The sequence below is a fragment of the Trachypithecus francoisi genome, unplaced genomic scaffold, assembly GCF_009764315.1.
Source record: "Trachypithecus francoisi isolate TF-2019V2 unplaced genomic scaffold, Tfra_2.0 Lachesis_group10, whole genome shotgun sequence".
NCBI lineage: Eukaryota > Metazoa > Chordata > Mammalia > Primates > Cercopithecidae > Trachypithecus > Trachypithecus francoisi.
In genome coordinates, this window is record NW_022681455.1 from 79,931,189 (window position 1) to 79,951,591 (window position 20,403).

The 20,403-nt window shown below is 42.8% G+C and overlaps 1 pseudogene; it reads right to left on the reverse strand.

The window, feature by feature from the left end:
- Positions 1–8,794: 8,794 nt before the first annotated feature.
- On the reverse strand, positions 8,795–9,219 carry LOC117087553 (annotated as a pseudogene).
- Positions 9,220–20,403: the final 11,184 nt, after the last annotated feature.

The window sequence follows — 20,403 nt, forward strand, 5'->3', positions numbered from 1 at the left end:
TATGCAAGTGTAACAATACCACCATTTTGTGGCGGTTGCAGTAACAAATGCCACAAAATCTCCATAATTTTAAATAATTTCTCACTCATAAAACATACCTATCATGTGACAGCAGAAGTGCACTACTCCACAGAGGCATTCAGGGATATATGCCCTGGGAGGCTCCCTTATAACACAGACTTCTACCACCACAAAGACAAGGAAAAGGAAAGCTTGGCACGAAATGCACCTGCTCTTAGAGTGACAAACATCACTTCCTCCTACATGTCATTTGTCAAAGCAGGTCATGTGGCTGTGCCTGAGATTTAGTAGATGGAGACAATCCTACTAGGTGCCCTGGGCAAGAGAAGCAAATATTTGTGAAGGGTATCTCCTCAGGGTATAAACACAACACCATACCTGACCGGCTGGATTTGCATCATAATGTATCCTCACTTCCATGAGAAAGAGAGAGAGAGAGAAGAAGAAAAATAGTGCCTTAAGATTCCTTGTTTTTCACAAGGAAGCCAACTCTCCTCCATTCCAACTAACTTCCCCTCCCAACTGACTCAGTTTACCTAACAAGGCAAGAGCTAAACATCTGTTTCCCATGAATCCTTCTCAATTTCCATCAAGGGGCCAGGGAAGTAGCTGGTTCAGTGTTAGAACCAGTGGCCAGTAGACCAGGTTGGAAGCTTTTGAGAACTATTGGTCAGAAAACAATTGGTGCAAGAGGAATGGCTTGCATCATTCATTCAGCAAAATGAAATGGGAAGATAAGAACTGGGTGCTGGAGTGGGTCAGGTGGGTCAGCACCAGGACATTGGTTTCGTGGTAATTGCCCCATCAGAGTCCAAAGTTTCAAGAGAGTCTCTGAGCTGAGGACTGGGATTGTGGCTATGGGTTCCACCAACTCATAGGCAGGAGCAGGGGGCACAGAGGTGTTCTGGGAACCATCGCAAGGCAGCAAAGCTGTGTGTTTAGACAGTGCTCTTTTCTCTAGTGTGAGTTGGATGTTTCAGATTGCTCTTTACCTACCTTTGACCACAGAAAGGTATTTTCACTTCTCTTCAGCAGAGAATCTTGACTCCTTGCTATCTCTTTACTGGCCTCTGAAGTCATGGGCATTTCCAAGCGCTGAACTAGATGTTCTATGGGGAACTGACAAAAATTAGATCTGATTGTTCTATTTTGTTCTTATGACATTAAATTCAGAGTTACCCAGCACTGCCAGATCACCATTATCTTTTCTTAAATTTGATAAGGTTTTTTTTTTCTATCATCCCAAATTGCTCTTTAATGTGAATCATTCATGAGAGAGGGTCAGGGCTCTCAACAGGGAGGCAGCTTGCTGAGGTCAGAGAGGAAGGCATAGGATTTGAAGTTAGACTGGCTCAGCCCCAAACCTCAACTCTGGCATTGAGAAGATGTGTGGCTGTGGCTAAGTGCTATCGCCTTTATGAGGTTCAGTTTTCAGCTAGGAGGATAAAAGAGATGATATTTGTAAAGTACTTTACTTTGCCTAGCTCACAGCAGGAACTCAAGCAATGATCATAAGTAGGAAAATCTGGGCACTAGTAGGGAACTTCTGACACTCTTTTTGGGTCACGGTGGCTGGGAACTGAGGGGCACAATGACTTGGTGGGCCCAGGAGCTATCAGGGAAGACGCCACATGCACCTGCTGCTGGAATTATGGCGGTAGCATAGCTCTGGGTGTTACTCACTAATCTAGCTAAGGCTAGCGATACCCACCAACCCTTAGTTTTGAAGAGAAGTTTCCCACATAATAATCTTCAGACTTCTTATTTTGAAATCCTCAAATCCAGTAAACCTACTCCCTATCCCCTGACTAAATGCCTTCGACTCTGTAGAACCATTGCATGTGGGTGCATATGGAAGCTCTACTTTCTTTCTTCTCCTCTTAAGTGTTTTTGGGATGACTAATATGCTGATATATTGTAGCTCACCTTGGCTGAATATACATGGACCAGAAAGAAGTGGTGTGCTAATCCCCTGATGGATTTGATCCATTTGGGCAGTGAAGCTTTGCAGTTTGGGCCAAGGGTTCTCAATGACCTGGCCTGTCTGTCTACATGGTTCAGGCTCACTGGGCATTTAATAACAATCTCCTCAGGGTATAAACACAACACCATACTTGACCAGCTGGATTTACATCATAATGTATCCTCATTTGCATGAGAAAGAGAGAGAGAAACCGAGAGAGAGAGAGAGAGAGAGAGAAGAATGCATTAAGATTCCTTGTTTTTCACAAGGAAGCCAACTCTCCTCCATTCAAGTTGACTTCTCCTCCCAGTTGACTCAGTTTACCTCACAAGGCAAGAGCTAAACATCTGTTTCCCATGAATCCTTCTCAATTTCTATCAAGGGGCCAGGGAAGTAAGTGGTTCACGGTCAGAACCAGTGGCCAGTAGACCAGGTTGGAAGTTGTTGAGAACTATTGGTCAGAAAACCATTGGTGCAAGAAGAATGGCTATCTTCAGCAGAATGAAATAGGAAGATAAGAACTGGGTACTGGAGTGGGTCAGCACCAGGTCATTGTTTTGGTGGTAATTACCCCATCAGAGTCCAGAGTTTCAAGAGAGTCTCTGAGCTGAGGATTGGGATTGTGGCTGTGGGTTCCACCCATCCATAGTCAGGAGCGGGGGGCACAGATCTGAGAGCCATTGCAAGGCAGCAAACCTGTGTGTTTAGACAGTGCCTTTCCTCTAGTGTGAGGTGGATGTTTCTGACTGATCTTTACCTAATGTGTGCACACTGGTGGGTGCTATTAGCGGCCTCTTACACAATAGACAGAGTTTCTCCCTGCCACTGCCCTGCTCCCAACCTCCTAAAAAATCACAAAGGACATCATTGTGTTTCCCACAATAATGAACTATGACACATAGATGTTTATTTATCTGTTGTTTTTAAAAATTTTTCATGATAATGCAGATCAACCTATCCTCAGCTCAGCATTCTCTGTTATGTAAATATCCTAGCAATGACAAGTTCAACATCTATATCATTATTAGTATTATAAAATGTATACATATTTATAATTGGATAGGTATACTTTGTGGAGTAGTTCACATTGTATTTTCATATTTAATCTTCACTGTGACCTTGTAAGATTGGTCCAGGTTGCGCATTCCAAATCCCCAAATTCAAAATCCCAAATGCCCCCAAATCTGGAACTCTGAGTGTCAACGTGATGCTCAAAGGAAGTGCTCATTGGAGCATTTTTGGATTTTGGATTTTCGGATTTAGGATGCTCAGCCAGTAAGTACGTGAAGGAAACATTCCAAAATTTGAAAATATCCAAAATCAGAAACACTTCTGGTCGCAAGCATTTTGGATAAGGGGTACTCAACCCGCACTTGATAGGTGGGAAAACTAAGGCTTAGGGAGGTTGGGTAACTTATCTAAGCTTATCCAAGACTCTCTGCTAAAGAGGAGAGCAAACACCTTTCTGTGGCCAAAGGTAGGGTCTTTCACAGGCACTTGGTTCTCTTGCCCAGGGCACATGGTAGGATCATCCCCACATACTGAAACTCAGGTGTGGCCATATGACTTGTTTTGACCAAAGACACGTAGGAAGAAGTGACATGTATCACTCTAAAAGCTGGTGCAGGCTGGATGCGGTGGCTCATGCCTGTAATCTCAGCACTTTGGGAGGCCGAGGTGGGCAGATCATGAGGTCAAGAGATCAAGACCATCCTGGCCAACATGGCGAAACTCCGTCTCTACTAAAAATACAAAAATTAGCTGAGTGTGGTGGCATGCACGTGTAGTCCCAGCTACTCAGGAGGCTGAGGCAGGAGAATTGCTTGAACCTGGGAGGTGGAGGTTGTAGTGAGCTGAGATAGCTCCACTGCACTCCAGCCTGGTGACAAAGTGAGGCTCCGTCTCAAAAGATAACTAAAGAAGTGAGCTAGTGCATTTCTTGCCACGCATTCCTTTTCCTTGCCTTTGTGGTGGTCATGCCGGTAGAGCTGAACCTGCATCTGTCTGTGTGAAGAAGAGAGATACAGGTCTGGGCCAGGTAAAGCCTCCATCTTACTGTGAAGTGTATTACAGGAGTTTCAGAAAACATCTCACTGGGGCCAGGTAGAAGGCCACAGTCCTACTCAGAAAACATGAGAGAGAATTAAAATCGAGTTTGATGGCAGTCTGAGAAGTCCTCTCTGAGATTTAATCAGGTCCTGATGGAGTAGTCAGATTGAATGGTGCCAACTGGGAGGCAACACAAGTTGTTGCAAGGAAAACAGCCCCATTAGAGCTTTGCATTATACATGTTCTCTGAGCTAGGTAATTGTGGCTGTGTGATTCCTAGCAAGTGACCAAACCTTTCTAAAATTTAATTTCCTCATCTGTTGGAGAAAGGGGCTGAGCCAGGGGCTGCACCATGGCCTGTTATTTGCGCAGTATCTGGGCATCAGCTCAGAATAACCCCTGGGGATTTTCCATTTGTCAAAAGAAGAAAAAGAAATCAGGTCCCAAAGGGATGTTAATATTTTTAGATTGCATTTCTTCCTGCAGGTTTTTTGGTTGACTTAAATGTGGGCTTTGCGGTGGGGCAGCAACCCGAGTGAGCTAAAGAGGCCAGCAGGAGAGAGCTCCTTGGCTGAGAACACTGGGGGTGACATGGCTCACAGGCACAGCAGGAGGTGAACGGCTCTGTGGAGGCTGTGGCTAAAAGGTCTTAATGGATTGCGCTCTCTCCTGCCTCATGATTACAGGATTCTTCCCTGTCCATCATGTCTTGGGCCAGTGCTGAAGAATTGCTGAATTTCCACTGCACCCTGTCGCTCCCCAGGGCAGAGGCGAATCTACTTGGCTAGGAATTGGTTCTGTTGTATCCTTTGCCTCTACTTTGTTCCACAGGGAAGCAGATATTCTGGAATCTTGGCTTTGGAAGCACTGTCAGAACACCTGACTCAATCCCTTTCTGTTGCAGATAGGGAAACAGGCCTAGAGAGGGAAAGGGAATGGGTGAGGTCCTGGAAGCGGAACTGCTGAATTGGCTCCTGGTGTCCTGACGATCAGTTCAAATAAGTGACTCTCAAGGGAGGATGATTTTCTTGGCCCCATTCGTTGTCGCAGTTCCAACCTGGGGGTTGGGAGGAAGGTGGGTTCTGGCTTTGAAGCCTTGGACTGAGGTGGGAGGCCTGAGGGTCACACCTTGCCAAGGTAGGTGGAAAGAATGTGATTCAAAAGATGAGTTCAAGTGTGATCAAGCAGAGAAACCCAAAGAAGCGATCCTAAGCCTCAGGTTCAAAGAATGAGACATAGGCAGAACCTGGGACCTGGGAAAAGGCCATGGCAGAGCGGAGTCGAGGGAGAGGCCTTGTCAGAGTGGCAGGTCCAGGGATTCAGGAAGGCAAATGAGGTGGGGCTGTATTTGGGCTTTTTCCTTCCTCCTTTCTTTCCCTCCCCTTGTCCGCTTTCTCTCGCTTCTTACCTCCCCTCCTCTCTCCTTGTCTCACTCACTTTTTCTTGAATATTGATCACAGAGTGTGATATCTGATTTGCTTACAGAAAATAACCAAGCCAGAAAAGGCAAAACCATTTTCACAAAACATTATCTTTTATGCCTAAGAATGAAATAAAGTAAAGTGGAGAGGATCCTTTAGCTACCTATACTGGAAAAATAGGCATGGTACGAAAACTTGGGTAAGAAAACCCAAATTAATTAACTGCGTCAATTCATTAATTCATTGATTGAACAGCATGACTAATAGTTGCCAGGTTTCCATCTCCATCCTCCTCTGACTGTGTGAAGCAGGCAGAACACAGAAACCCTCTTAGCCTGATCTGTGAAGATCATGATCATGATACCTCACTGGGATTTTGACAGGATTAAATGGGTTACTCCAGGAAGGTGAACACATTTTAATGTCTTTCAAATGCTCCAGTATTATTATTACTATTATTATTTTATTTTTATTTTTTTGAGATGGAGTCTTGCACCGTCGCCCAGGCTGGCATGCAGTGGCACAATCTTGGCTCGCTGCAACCTCCGCCTCCTGGGTTCAAGCAATTCTCTTACCCCAGCCTCCCGAGTAGCTGGGGTTAGAGGTGCCTGCTACCATGCCCAGCTAATGTTTTTGTATTTTTAGTAGAGACAGGGTTTCACTATGTTGGCCAGGCTGGTCTGAAACTCCTGACCTCATGATCTGCCCACCTTGGCCTCCCAAAGTGCTGGGATTACAGGCGTGAGCCACCACGCCAGGCCTATTACTATTATGTTTACTTGTGATTGTTTTGATTGTTGTCAGAACCCTGAGTCTGTGCATTAGAAGTTTCCTTATGGTCAAATCAGAGAAACCCAGCCCTGCTCCGAAGAAAGATTAGATGACTGCTCAAGCTTCCTAAGATATGAGAGGACTCAGGAGCCCCAGGAAGCAGGTGCAGTCATTCGAGCTTGACCTGTGTTGTCCTTTTACTGGAGTCTTTGGGATGTCCACAGCTGGTAAAGTAGGATGAACAGCAAGGATACATTCACTGAAAGCTTTGCCACCAGATTAACTTCAACTCTGCACCAGCTCGTCTTACTCCCTTGCTCCAGGGACTTGCTGGTGGCCACTGAGTTGCTGAAGTACACTGCTGTCTGACTTCCTTGCTTCCTGCTATCCAACAGCTCAACATTTTACAGTCTTCAGATACTCGTCATCTTTTCATTGCCATCTGCTTGTTTTTCCATAGCAGACATTGCTCATAAATCTTTGCACTGACACTTAGCTGTGACAGGGACTGGGACTGTTTCTCAGCATAGTTCTGCAATCACCCATTCAGGTGGGAGATAGCCAAGGTCATCTGAAATCTGGTATAAAAACTTTTATAATGATTGAGCACCTCATATGTGTTCGGTGTTCTCCCAGACACTATACTGAGGCATAAAGCAGCAATTTCTAGTTTTCTTCGGTCTAGAAATGCCCGCAACATTTCAAGTACCACCCTGCGATTGATTGGCTGGGATTTTGTAATTAACTCCTCAGTCATTAATTACTGATTGGCTGGGGATTCCAATTCCTCTGGCTTCTCACTAACTGGAAGAATTCACTGCTATCCACATATTGAGGTTTTTTACTTTACAGTACATCCTCAGTATTTTATAAAGATGTTTAGTAAGACAAATGCTGTCTTTGATCTTTGAAGAGTCTCACTTATTACAAGTTCCCATCTTCTAAAGGGCTTGTTTATTTCTTCTCTATTACCGGTTTATGAGCAAATTCATGGCAAAATGCACACACGTCCCAACCCCATGGTGATGCAGTGTTTTGAACAGCGTTTGATGTAGAAACTTGTCAAAGTTCCTCTTATCTTTCTTCTTACTTTTTTCTCAATCTAATTAAATCATTTCCACAGACTACTTTAGCCAGATGCCTCTTTGCCATCTCAAAAAGCACTAATAAATTAGTTGAGCATGACTGTGGAAAACACGTTGTCTTCCTTTAACAGGAGATTGCTCATTATACAGCATGTACTTATTGCTGAATGGCGTGGTCCTGGCTTACAGTGCAGTGTTAGTCATGGCAGAGAATAGCCAGGATTACTAAGTTCCATGTCTCCACATCTCTTCTTTCTTCAAACTTTCCTTGACCATCTTGGCTACACATGAGCACCAGGAACAATTATGATCAGGAGGGGGGTAGATTTAAGAATCCTGGCCAGAAATTGTGGAACTTGGCCTACTTTTGATTTTACTGTTTGTCCAGAATTAATGTAGGACTTTTATTGGAAGTGACGCAAAACCTAACCAAACTAGTCTAAGTGGCTGGGAGTTTCTTAACTCAGGAATATGAAAAGGATAAGTTATTCCATCTCTAAGTGTAGTTTGACTCAGGGGCTCACATGATGTCATCAGGCTTTGTTTATCAGTTTCTTTTTCTTTATTAATCTCAGGGCTCAGATATCTGTGTTGACTTCATTCTCCGACCAGATAGAATCTCATGGTGGCAAGATGGAACCAGCAACTATATCTTCAAATTCTCCTATCCAAGTTCCATAGGGAAAAGGGAAAAGAAGCTTGCTTTTTTCATTTTTGTTTTTGTTTTCTCCTGGTGGCTCCTATAAAGGTCAAGATTCACCCTAGTTGGACTGATTTAGGTCATGTGCTCATCCTGAAATGAATCATTCTGTGGCGAGGGAGGTGAAATATTCTAGCTAGGTTACATCATGTGTTCCACCATCTGGAGTTGCTGATGGAGTTCTACCTGAAGTATGTGGGCTAAAAATGGAGAAAAAGATGAATGAGCTTTGAGTGGGTAAAACAGCACATCCCCGTTATTCAGCCATTAAATTTCTATCTCAGGGCTGCATTCCCCAAGTCCAAATTCAACTCAATTTCTTCCAACTCAAAGCATTTAGAGAAAGACACTTTGGAATCAGACACAGAGCTGGTTCAACTCTTGGATCCAGTTCTGATGTGCTATTTAATGTCCTCTGGGCCTTAGTCTTCTCATCTATAAAATGGGGTAGTCACAACTTTGTCAACAGTGCTTGGCAACATGATTGGGGCACATTAAACTTTAATCAGTGGGAGTCTTGCCTGTTCTTCTCACCGAGATTTCTGCCATGATAATATATTGGGTGCTGTCAGTGAAATGAGGACCTACTTTGCCTTACTCAACCATTTTTTATCCCAGGGATGAAACAATTGTACCTGAACCTTGGCCCAATGCCTGCATCCTTGCCCACCTTCCTCTGTTTTGGAATCATCTTCATTGCCATGCATCATGGACTATTGGTATAGTTTTTTTTTTTTTTTTAGTTTAGATATAATTCATTTATTATAAAAGGTGGCATGAAAATTATTTACATGATGAAAGATTTCAGAACTTCAGTGGAATGCATGAGCTCATGTTGATTTCAATAGTGATCTATTTTAGTCTACATACTTCCCAAGAATGTCACCATCTCTAAATAAGAAATAATTCCTGTCACCTAGCACCACTTTGGTGCCTGCATCTTCTGGGAGAAGAACTTTATCTCCAACTTTCACTGCATATTCTGGCACCAAAGTTGGAGAACTTTATCACCAACTTTCATGCTAACTGTTTGAATCTCTTCAACCTTCACTTTAGAGCCCGATCCAACAGCTACTGCTGCTTGCAATATTTTTTCATGAGATATTTCTGGAAGCATATGCCTCCTTTGGTTACAGTTTCAACTGCTTTCCTTTTAACCAATACTTGGTCAAAGAGCAGAATGAACTTTCTAAATGCTTCCCCTGCCATGATTCCTGCTGTCAAGGCTCATACTTTGCTCTCATGCTGCTGATGCCAGGACACTCTGGTGTCCTGTGCTGAGCTCATCGCATGAATCTCTCCATACTTCCCAGAGTTCCTGGGAAAGTCTGACTTTCTCTTGTAACCCAGAGCTGGATCTAAGCATTTCTATCATCTCCAGCATCTTCCCCAACCCCTTCCATTGGTTGAATTATAGCCTCTGTCTGTTCCCTGTCTGTCCTATCCGTTTTCAGCTAATGAGACCATGCTCAGCCTTGTCATGTATGTGTGATAAGGAGAAAATGAGTCTGGGCACAGTAGTTTACACCTGTAATTCCAGCACTTTGGGAGGCTGAGGTGAGAGAATCACTTGAAGCCAGAAGCTTGAGGCCAGCCTGGGCAACATAGGGAGACCTTGTCTCTACTGAAAAAACAAAACAAAACAAAAAATCATTAAAAATTAGCTAGGTGTGGTGGTGCACACCTATAGTCCTAGCTACTTGGGAGGTTTGGTGGCAGGAGTGCTTGAGCCCAGGAGTTTGAGGCTGCAGTGTGCTATGTTTGCACCACTGCACTCCAGCCTGGGTGACAGAGGAAGACCCTGTCTCTTAAAAAAATAAAGAAAGAAAATGGGTAGGGGAGATGCTCACAGAACCATATTAAGCTGAGTTGGCAAGCATGTTAAAGGGCATCTGATACAACCTTTCTCTTGTGTGAAGCATCCCAGCTGATTGCATGGGCTGGGGACACAGAGTGTTGTTTGGATGCCAGTCATGAACCTCCAGATGCCACAAAGCCGTGGGTAACTAGTAAATTCCAGTAAATTAGGACATTCATGTTGATAATTAACATCTTCTACTCCCTCAGGGAGACAACTAAAACACTGTCAGGATCCACTTTCTCGAGGAAATGGCCTTAAATTAGATCTTAGGGAGTCGATTAGGTTCACGACTAAAATATATAAGAAGCTAGGTAGGTAACATAAACGAGTAAATGGGGCCATTGTCCACATATGTGCTGTCTACGTGGTGGGGACTATGGTGAGCCAGACAGCACAAACCCTCTTTAAGAAAGCAGCCATTGTTCATCTCTCTCCGATAGATGTCATGTAGGAGGGAATGCCCAGTGTAGCCAAATCTTCCGCCCTTGCAAGAGATGATGGAAATCTTTTAAACTAAACTCGGTTTTTAAATGTTACCTTTAATCCCTATCCAAGAAAAAAAAAAGTTTCCAATGCTGTCTTAATGTTTAACAAGGTGCTTAGGGTATAGAGGGCAGAAGGGAGGCTTGCTAGGTGTGGGGTAGACCACCAGCAAAGTCCCAGAGGGAGGACTGAGCATCGTGCAGAAGCCGCAGTGAAGCACACAGATGTCACGGAAGATGTTTAGGGACTGCTGGGAAAAACACAGGGTACATAGGACCAGATTAAGGAGAAACTTGAAGTCAGCCAGAGTGGTTCAGATAGCATTTATGGTGTAGGCCAGGACTGAGAAGGCCTAGAAGCAGAGGCAGGAGCTAGAATTGTAGTCTTCTTTTTTTTTTTTAGATGGAGTTTTGCTCTGGTTGCCCAGGCTGAAGTGCAATAGCGTGATCTTGGCTCACTGCAACCTCCGCCTGCCAGGTTCAAGTGATTCTCCTGCCTCAGCCTCCCCTGTAGCTGGGATCACAGGCGTGCACCACCACACCAGGCTGATTTTGTATTTTTATTGGAGATGAGATTTCCCATATTGTGTCAGGTTGATTTCGAACTCTCAACCTCAGGTGATTCGCCTGCTGCAGCCTCCCAAAGTGTTGGGATTACAGGCGTGAGCTGCCATGCCCAGCAGGATTGTAGTCTTAATTATGTGGCTGTTCATACCATGATCACCAGTAAAGTGAATTTGAGGTTGAATTAAAATACATTCCAGATGGTAGCTCATTGTGGCTTTGATTTACATTTCTTAATGATCAATGATGTTAAGCTTTTATTCATATGATTCTTCAAAGACCTAAAGGCAGAAGTACCATTTGACCCAACAATCCCATTACTGGGTATATACCCAAAGGAACATAAAACATACTATTATAAAGACACAAGCAGGCATATATTCATTGCAGCACTATTCACAATAGCAAAGACACGGAATCAGCCTGAATGTCCATCAATGATAGACTGCATAAAGAAAATGTGGTACATATACACCATAGAATACTATGCAGCCATATAAAAGAATGAGGTCATGTCCTTTGCCGAGACTTGGATGGAGCTATAGGCCATTATCACTGGTAAACTAACACGGGACAGAAAACCAAATACCACATGTTCTCACTCATAAGTGGGTGCTAAATGATGAAAACATATGGACACATACAGAGGAATGACACACACTGGGGCCTTTCAGCGTCTGGAGGGTGGGAGGAGGGAGAGGATACGGAAAAATGACTAATGGGTACTGGGCTTAATAAATGGGTGATGAAATAATCTGTACAACAGACCTGCATGACACATATTTACCTTTGTAACAAACCTGCACTTGTACCCCTGAACTAAAAAAAAAAAGTAAAGAAAAAAGATAAAAATAAAATATGGTCCAGTAAGGTTGGACAGTCAGCAAGCATAGAGTAAACCACAAAGTAAGAGATAAAGAGGGAGCAGAGGCAAAATGATTCTTATGAATTTCAACATTTATTGAGAATTCTTAGTTTCTAAGCCTCTCTACACCAGCCTAGTCACAGGAGATTGAGTATAAGTAAGAAGTGAATCACACCTTAGACTACTGACAGTCTAGATGGAGAAGTTCAGATAGAGGAAAATTAGAGATCAAGTTCCAAAACCTTGCACTGGCTTCTTAGTTGTGATAGAAAAGAGCAAAACAGGATGACAAAATAATTGCCCATCACATATACATTAATAAGGCACATGTCTGTCCATTTTTATGACATTATGTTATTCAAAAGAGGTGGACGTGAGATCTATGCAGCTGCCTATTGTATGATATGCCATATCTTTACAATCTCATAAAGAAGGGTAGTCTTCACTATGAACCCTAAAATGCAAGGCACGAGTAAGACAACTCAACAGGAGACTTGCTTTTTAAGTGATTTACTTAGGACATGAACACCTGTATGTGGGGTAAAAGCAGAGATGGTTAAGAGTTTTTACAAACAATACAAGGGGTGTGAGCTAATTATCAGATAAAGGAAGTCCTACATGTCTATCATATAAAACTTATTTTTCTTGGCCAAAAATTTTTAAAAAGGAATTTGTAAAGAGGTGGGAGGAACAGTATTCTCTTGCAAGAGAGATGGAACATTTTAATGATGTTCTCGAGAGCAAGACTATTATCACTGCATCATTTTGTACTATCTGTTATTTGAGGAAATGAAACATTCTACATAAGAAATGAACAAAGGTGAAAAGTTTTAATCTGTTCCCTGTTCAGTCCCTTCCTTCTTCTTTCCTTCTCTTCCTTTCTTCTTCCTCTTTCCATCTACTCATTCTCTGAGCATCTGCAAGAAACCTGGGTGACTTCCAACACAAACCTGTCGCTTACGTAAATGAGACTCACCAACAGCAGCTGCAGTGTTGAGACACTCCAAAGGTTAATTACAGAAAGACAGTGTGCACTTGCAGAAGAGCAGGTAGAATAAAGTGCCGAATTTCTCCCGCCTAATTGGCACCGCAGAATTCCACACAATTTCGTGCATCTCACTTGAGAATGAGAGCCTCACTCTACATTCTTTCTATGACCAAAGGAAGGAGATCCCTTTGCAGTATGCAATGCTCAGGGACATCTGTTCTGTGGACATCAGTTCTATATATGGAATGAATTCCTGTGGGGTTGTGTAGGCATCAGCAAATTTTATGTAGTAAATAATCATTGGCAGAGTCTGTGCCATGGAACAGGACTGCAGATACAGATAGAGTCATATGAGGACTCCCAGGAGCTAGATCAGGTAGGAAGGTCCTTGTAAGTGCATGGGAATTTGAGAGGTAGAGGGGATTAAGCACCATTTTTTAGGCTGCACTGGTTGCCCAGAGGGGTGTTTTGTCGCTCATCATCTCTACTTAACAACATTTCCACATACCCTCCAAACAAAATGCAATTGAAATAAAAATAAAATATCTAAACGTGCTTCCTGTGCAAATATTATTTTCAAAGTCTCCAGCCCTGAGTCCAACAAAATAGCTGCTTACAACCACCTCCTAGAGAGAAGTTCTGAATCAGCGTTGATTTGCTGCCCCTCCTCATTTTGAATGCATAATTCTGAGCACTAAAATAATAGTGTCATCCATTGGTCCCCTTCTCTGCTAGGTTGTATCCCAAGGGAGATGACTGAAAACAATTTGGAGCCAAAGATATTTGGGCATAACTTTTCTCTGCCACTAAGTTAGTTTGTGACCCTAAGTATGGTATTCCCACTCCCCCTTCCCAGCCACCCCTGTGCCACCTCACTGATTCTGTTTTCTCTTTCTGAACTTGGGAAAATGAAATTGTCCTCCTAGGGTTGATGTTAAATAAAGTCAAGAAAAATCGCTGCTGGCACTAACCAATAATTAGGGAAGTTCAGCTTTATTCACATCTCCAGAAAAGACAACATCCCTGATATGGTTTGGCTGTGTCCCTACCCAAATCTGGAATTGTAGCTCCCATAATTCCCAGGTGTCATGGGAAGGACGTGGTGGGAGGTAATTGAATCATGAGGGCGGGTCTTGCCCATGCTGTTCTCATGGTAGTGAATAAGTCTCACAAAATCTGATGGTTTTATAAAGGGCAGTTCCCCTACACATGGTCTCACTTGCCTGCCTGCCACCATGCAAGACGTGACTTTGCTCCTTCTTTGCCTTCCACCGTGATTGTGAGGCCTTCCCAGCTGTGTGGAACTGTGAGTCACAATTGAAGCTCTTTCCTTTATGAATTACCCAGTCTTGGCTATGTCTTCATTAGCAGCATTAGAACAGACTAGTGTAATCCTGGAATAGACTTAGACTGTGCTTCACTTTCAAATATTCAAACTCTGTACAACTTGAATGCACATACTTTGCATATCTACCTCTATAACCCTTCAGCATGTATTCCAAAGGTGTATTTTCCTCCTCCTCCTAATTCACATTTACTGAGCACTTACTGGGGACAGACATTATTCTAATCAGTCCACACAGATTAACCCAGTCCCCTGAGGAAAGCATTGCCACATTCAGTGACCCTAAGATGCCATCAGTTGTAGGACACAAAACTATTTTATATTTGACTGTGACATGACATCAACGATGTGGTACACCAAATGTCAGCTGTATTAAAAAGTTAAATGTAGATCTTAGGATCAATAAAATAGAGTAATATTCTAGCCTCATTTTACAGGTGAGGGTTCTGAGCACCATAGACATCAGGGGACTTCCCCAAATTTACATAACCACTCAGAGTGTGAAAGAAAGTGTGAACCTAAGCCATCTGACTTTGAAGTCCACACTTTTAATCACCTCCCTAAACTTCCCCTCTCCATTCAGTAGGTGAATGAACATTTCAGGCAACTTCATCTCCGACCTCAATTATAGGCCCTTCGGGGCTCAAGTGGTCGCTTGACTTTTCAGTTTTAAAGGAAGGGATTGAAATTAAAGAACAAGTACAAAATCCTGAAAATACATCCTTGGAAACTGTATCTAGCATACGAGATGTATTTTGGCCTTTTCTGATATTGTTTTGCTCTCTGGAAGCCAAATGCCTTTTAATATGTAGGTGAATTGTTTGATTTTTGCATTCCAACTTATGTGTATGATTTCAAGGGTGTTTTATATGTAAATGTTGGCATCTTGATACATTGTTTGCAAAAATGACCCCAATTCTCCACTTCTGCCAATATCTACATTCTTTATTTATGTATTTTGTTTGAGATGGGGTGTTGCTGTGTCACCCAGGCTGGAATGCAGTGACTCAGTCACAACTCACTGCAGCCTCAACCTCCTGGGGTCAAGTGATCCTTCTGCTTCAGCCTCCAGGGTAGGTGGGATTACAGGCACAGGCCACCATGCCCAGGTAATTTTCATATTTCTTTGTAGAGACAGAGTTTCTCCATGTTGCCCAGACTGGTCTCAAACTCCTGGGCTCAAGTGATCAAACTGCCTCAGCCTCCCAAAGTGCTGGAATTACAGGCGTGAGCCACTGCACCCAGCCCACATTCTTTAGAATAGGATGTTGCAGCCTCTCCCAACAAGAAATGGTATCTGTTTCTATACCTTGTAAATCTGGGCTATCTATGTGCCTTGCTTTAGCAAATAGACGGTGGTGGAAGTGATCACTTACCAGTTCTGAGCCCAGGTACCAAGGGGTCTTCTGAGCCTAGGCACCAAGGGATCTTCTGAGACTTGGCTTTGTTTTGGAACCTTGTTCCTCCATAAAAGCACATCCAGGGTAACCTGCTAGAGGATGAAAGACTACATGGAACAAAGTGAAGTAATCACGGTTGATGCCTTCTTATAGTGGCCAGCTCCCAGCTGCAGACATCAGAACAAGCCTAGCTGAAATCCTATGAGCATAGCCCAGCTAATATAACCTGTACTTGGCACAGTTCAGCAAAACTTCCCAGCCAGCCCACAGACTCATAAGATAAATAAATGGCTATTGTTTACAGTCACTAAGTTTTCAGACTGTATGTTATACAGCGTCTTAGAGCTTTGGCATCCAAACAAAATGATGGAACAGCTCTTGGGTAATGTAAAAATTTCCTGGATAATCGTTCACCGTAGAAGGATGCTTTACATGTACTTTTGCATGGAAAACTTCCCTATTGAAACAACTCCATTTTCTGTATATCCAGTTGCTATAGCAACCTGATACTTTTGTTCTCTGCTCTGGTCTTCCTGATCATATCACTTTGCAGTTAGTCAACATGATGTTGGAACCTTGGTTGTTATGGTAACCTGGGACCATTTTTTAAAAAATGCATTCCATTGACATTGTTTTTGAGGAGACCTGCGATTTAGTCTCCTACTCATCTGGAGAAACTTGTGGTACAGAGCAGAAAGCATTTCAGGAAATGCTCCTCTAGGGAGAAATTCTTCATTAAAGCCTCCTTCCAGAAACCTCAGACATTCTGTGCTTTTATGAATTTTTCCTCTATAAATGTCTCTCAGAATTTTGGCAAATTGCAAAGTGTGTTTTAAAAAGTCCTAACAGAGGCTGAATTGCTAATAGAAAACATGTGTAGCTGAATTGTCATTAATTATGCATGAAGCCCCATAGGGGTCCCTACACGGAGCTCCACAAACCCTGTAGATGAAATTCTTTGTGGTGCGAGGAGGGAGCACATAAAACAGAACCCACTATGAAAACATCCCTGGGAGGAGATGAGGGGTGAGGGAGAAAGGGGTCAGATTTGGAAGATGATGGGGAAGCAGCTGTGGAAATTGGGAGTTCGGGGGTTGCGGGGTTGTGGCAAAAAGTGCTGTTTTAGGACTGAAGATGGAGGACGGGAAGCAAGGGGTTGAGGAATCTAAGTCCAAAGCAGACTCCAGAGGGAAAAAGAAGTATTTTGGTGCTTCGACGCATCTCAATTTTTGAGAAGTTCAGGGCACTTGCATTTTCTGAGGCTTTTGTTATATTAAAAAATTATGACATGCCAAAACAAGGTTATAAAATGGTGGCATCTGTCCACTGCTTACATTTAATGCTTTTCCTAATAAAAAATGCGATGCAATATAGTCACACTGTTTACATGATGATTAGAAGATTTATTTTAAAATACATGCATTAGTCACACACCAAAGGCCGGTTGCAAGACTCAAGTGTGAAGCTGTAGGACGCACCAGGGCTGGAACCAAAACGAGGAAAGTGAAGCTCTTAGGGTATAACATTGAAGGGGGCTCTCACTCACTCTCAGGATCACGCTTCTTTCAATTTTGTATCCCAGGTGTTTCACTTCCCTCACCCTAGTCCCTCCCCTGGAATGCACCTTTTCTTCTACCTGTCATGTTAGCATATAACTAAGTGCATCACCGCATTTGGAACACTCGTGAGAGGTCTCAAATTGGAGCCCACTGGAAGTGCATGACTTGGGCCAAACGACTCTCCCATCTCCTCCTCCGATGGGCCCTTCACATCTATGAAGTAGCCTTTCCCTATCTTTGGATTTTGATGCAGCTGAAGGAAGGATCATGACACATGAAGGGGAGAACAGTTTGAGAAAGTCAGCACAGAGTCATGTAAAACTTTGGCACCGGGAAGCTTGGGTTCTGGGTCCACAGGGGCCACTCACATGCTGTGTGGCCTTCAGCAAATGCCTTTCCTTTCTGGGCCTCTGTGTTCTTCGCTCTCAGAAAACATTTGAATGAACTATTTCTTAGGCTTATTCTGATTCAGACTCCTTAGGGTTCTAGATGAGGGGGTCTTAACTTTTAGGAGAGCAAGGCAATCTAGAAGAACGATGTTCCATCTTCCACTTGCCATCTGGAATTGTGTACTCTGGTGGATGAGCTGGTGATAGCTTTGGTGTGGGACACAGGGCATCAGAAGTGGTACCAAGCATCAGACTAGGAATCTCTAGAGCCCTGTGATTGGCAGGGATATATGCATGGTGGTGGTCTGAGTCTTAGAAATTTAAGATGGTACCTAAAACAGAGTAACATCCCATTGTTATACACGAGAGTCAATACAGTGCACTGGCTAAAGGTGTGTTTTTGCACCCCAGACAACTCTTTAGAAATATTTTTCTTCAGTATTTTAGGTTGTCTTTAGACAGTTTTTATATTTCTTATTTTGTGGTTATCACACTTTAAAATCTTTGAATTATTTTTTTGTGTACAGTGTGTATTTTACAATAAGATCCTAGAATAGTAATGTAACACTAGTGCTTTGTCCTATAACTTTTCCATGGAAACAAGACATTTAGTTTGAAGAAAATCAGAAAAATTTAGAAAATTCTCATTGTCTAGTTACTAAGAGACACTTTCAAGATCACTGAGTTTGGTGATTCTGATGACTTGTTCGCATTAAGCAAAAAGTTGTTCATTGTAGTAGAAAAGCAAATCTCTACAAAAAAATAAATCAACTTAGGTAAAGCATCTTTTAAAAAAAAGAAAAGAGCGTGTTTATGAAATGGGGCAAATATGATGAATTATCTAATGAACTTAAATGAGTTAATACATGCCACGACTTAGTACAGTGTCTAGCACATAGTAAACAGCATTACCATTCTTGCTATTTTTCAGTTTCTTTAATCAACAAACATTTATTGAGCATTTCCTCTGTGTCTGGCAATGTGCTGAGCATGTTAGATGCACCATTTTATGTCCACTTCACAGCAGCCTTTAGAAAGAATGCAGCCAGCCTCCTCTTACAGGGACATTGGATACTAGTGTCAATGCTGAGGTTGAAATTTGTGTAGTCAGAATTACTCTTGAAAACTTTTTAAGATTAGGCAAATTTGGAGATCTATCATGCTTCGAGAGTTCAGATCCTTTTTTTTTTTTTTTTTGTGATAGGGTCTCACTCTGCTACCCAGGCTGGAGTGCAGTGACATGTTCTTGGCTCACTATAGCCCTGACCTTCCAGTCTCAGGTGACCCTCCCACCATAGCCTCCCAAGTAGCTGGGACTACAGGTATGCCATCATGCCTGGCTAATTTTTTGTGTTTTTATAGAGACAGGGTCTCACTATGTTGCCCAGGCTGGTCTCAAACTCCTGGGCTCAAGTGATCCTCCCTCCTCGGCTTCCCAAATTGTTGGGATTGTAGGCATGAGCCACCGGGCCTGGTCAGAACTTTTACTCTTAACTTCTAAATATGTTTACAGCATCAAACACTGTAGATATCATTACATTTGTTTGCTATTCTGTCAAAGAGATAGTGTGGTGCTGGGGATATGGTACCATATATCCTGGGTTTGAATTTGGTTTCTGACAGTTGCTACCTGTGTCACTTTTGGGTGGAAGACTTACTGCTTCTAGTTCCTGAGTATTTAGTTTTCTGTACCTCTCAGGTTACCACAGGACTGAATAAGACAAAGCGTAATTATTTATGTTGTAAGCTCCAATGTGCTACTTGAATATTACTATAAAATTACAGCAATTGGTAGAGAAGTCCATGTTTGTGCCATCAAGATCTTGCATTATTTTTCCAGGTTTGATTATTCTTACTGAATATGTTAGTAATCCCCCTCAGCCTTCCGGTTTCTGAACAAAAAGCCTTCTGCTCACATGAAGGAGCATTTTCATGCGGCTCCCTCCGCGTCCCACATCATTATACTCAGGACCCTCTGAGGGCTGGAAATCTGTAGCTTCTCCATAGCTTTTGGCAGTGTTTCCCTTTTAGCTTCCAAAATGAAAATTCTGCTGTAAGTTTCACATGAGGTACAGTTGTCTGGCTAAACCATTCACAAACATTTATTTTTCTGTTTCTTATGGCTGGAAAAGCTTAATATGTTTCCAGCCTTCTTTGCAAACTAGGTAGGGACCTTGTGGCATGTTCTGGATGTTGAGAGGTAAGTAGACATTTGTTGGGGGCTGGGAATGTTTTTGACTTGTTGATAAAGAGATGTGAAGGGCCAATGCCACTTGCATCTATCCCTCCTTCTTGTTTTGAATGTTGCTGTGATGTCTGGAGCTGGAGCATCCATCTGGCAGTGAGTGATAGGTACCAAAGACAAAAGCCAACATACTACAAATGATGGAAGGGGAAACAGAAAGAGGCTGGTTCCCTATAATACATTGTTTATTCACTGAATATTTTCCTATCATTCTTAATGTATCCTATCATTGTGTATATTCCTTAATATATTCCTATCATTCTTAGCATTTTTTATGTTTGGCATCCATTCAAGCAAAGCCTTATCTCCCAGACTTGACACACAATGCAGTGTATTACCTGGCCACTCTGACCTTCTAATTTTATCTCCTGCCTGCTTTCCTGTAACTACCATGTTCTCCATATATATGAATGCACATGTCCCAACTCTGAGCTTCAAGCAAGCTTTTCACTTTGGGGGATGTCGGTCCCTGTTTTCTTTGTCTGACTAAATTTTACTTTAGGACTCACATCAGCAGGGCATGGTGGCTCACACCTGTAATCCCAGCACTTTGAGAGGCCGAGGCGGGCAGATCATGAGGTCAAGAGATCGAGACCAGCCTGGCAAATATGGTGAAACCCTGTCTCTACTAAAAATAGAAAAATTAGCTGGGCATGGTGGCACGCGCATGTAGTCCCAGCTACTTGGGAGGCTGA